At 39.0% G+C, this 1648-nt stretch overlaps 1 pseudogene; it reads left to right on the top strand.

Annotated features, from left to right (window-relative positions):
* The first annotated feature begins 902 nt into the window (after positions 1-902).
* On the top strand, positions 903-1169 carry LOC132418403 (ATP synthase subunit f, mitochondrial pseudogene; annotated as a pseudogene).
* Positions 1170-1648: the final 479 nt, after the last annotated feature.

Below are 1648 nucleotides of genomic sequence, written 5' to 3'. Positions count from 1 at the left end.
CACACTCCTGGGCATATAACTGGAGAAAACCATAATTCGAAAAGATACCTGTTCTCCAATATTCACTGCAGCACTATTTATGAAAGCCAGGACATGGAAGCAACCTAAATGTCCATTGATGGAGGAATGGATAAATAAATGTGGTATAGACCACAACTGACGAGGTAACTTCCACTTTGGGCCTTTTTCCAGGCTCCTTGTTGCAAACTGCTTGTGACTAGCAACCATCCAAGCAAGAAACCTGTGTAAGTTGCTGCAGAAATGACTGTGCACAGCCCGTAGGGGACAGTCACAAAAGAGTTTCTTCTTGGGATTATATGACCTCTTTTCAATTTTGAAGTTAGACATGGGAGAAGGAAGATCTGCTCACAACAGACCAAGGTACCCAATCTCAGGTTTGGGTTTTCTGGACTCTGTTTTTTTCTGGTAAATAAACCCTGAGGACTGATCAGCTCTTGCAGGTCTAAAACCATGGCCTATGAAGCAATAACTTTCAGGGATGTGGCCAAAGAGTTCTTTCAGCATGCGTTGGAATTTCTTGATCCTATTCAGAAGAAGTTGTACTATGATGTGTTGATGGAGAGCAATAGTAATTTGGTCTTAGTGGACCATTCCATTTATGAGCCAGACATAATTGTGTTACTGGAGCAAGGAGAAGAACGCTGAATGGTTGTGAGAGAAGAAACAAGAAGCTGGATTACAGATTTGGATTCAAGTTATAAAATAATCAGCATTAGAAAGACATTTATATCCGGAAAAAGCCATCACTTTTTTTGCGTCGGAGAATTCATAGTGGTGAGAAACACTATGAAGATGAAGAATGTGGGAAGGCCTTTAGTTATGCCTCAAACCTTGCTCAACATGGAAGAGTTCAGGTTGGAGCAGACAGCCAGGACTCTAAGATGACATCAGTTGTACCACTGAAGGAGAAGAAGCTCCTGGATATCAAATTAAAGGAGCTGCCTAGCTGGGTAATAATGTGGGGTTTCATCCCTAAAGGCATTACTGGAGCGTTTCAAATAGGTTATTACTGATATTACAACAAGTATTTCAACGTGAAGAAAGGGAGCATCACTGGGTTTTCTATGGTGCTGGCAGCTTATGTGATTTTCAACTACTGCTGTTCTTACAAGGAACTTGAACATGAGCAGCCAAGTGAGTACCACTGAAGAGGGTGCACTCTGCATTCTTGACCATGACCTTTGCCGGGCACCCCTGAATCCTTTCATACGCTAATGGAGAATTAACACTCAATAAAAGATGACTGGTTAAAAAAAATCTGTCTTAGCAACTTTCAAGTATGTAATACAGTATTATTAAGCATACTCACCATGCTGTACATTATACCTCCATGACTTATTTATTTTATTATTGGAAAATTGCAGCTTTTGATCACCTTTACCCATTTCACTCACTGTTTCTGGCAACCATCAATCTGTTCTCTTGTATCTATGGCTTCAGTTTTATATTTTTGTTTTTGACTTTTTTTTTTTTTTTTTAGATTTCACATACAAATGAGATCATACAGTATTGGTATTTGTCTTTCTCTGTCTGACTTCACTTAGTATAATGTTCTCAAGATCATCTATGTTGTCACAAATGGCAGGATTTCCTTCTTTTATGACTGAATAATATTTTATTGTGTATA

Source organism: Delphinus delphis, chromosome X (assembly GCF_949987515.2).
Source record: "Delphinus delphis chromosome X, mDelDel1.2, whole genome shotgun sequence".
NCBI lineage: Eukaryota > Metazoa > Chordata > Mammalia > Artiodactyla > Delphinidae > Delphinus > Delphinus delphis.
Note: the sequence above shows the minus strand (reverse complement) of the source record. Positions and strands in the feature narration are given on the sequence as shown.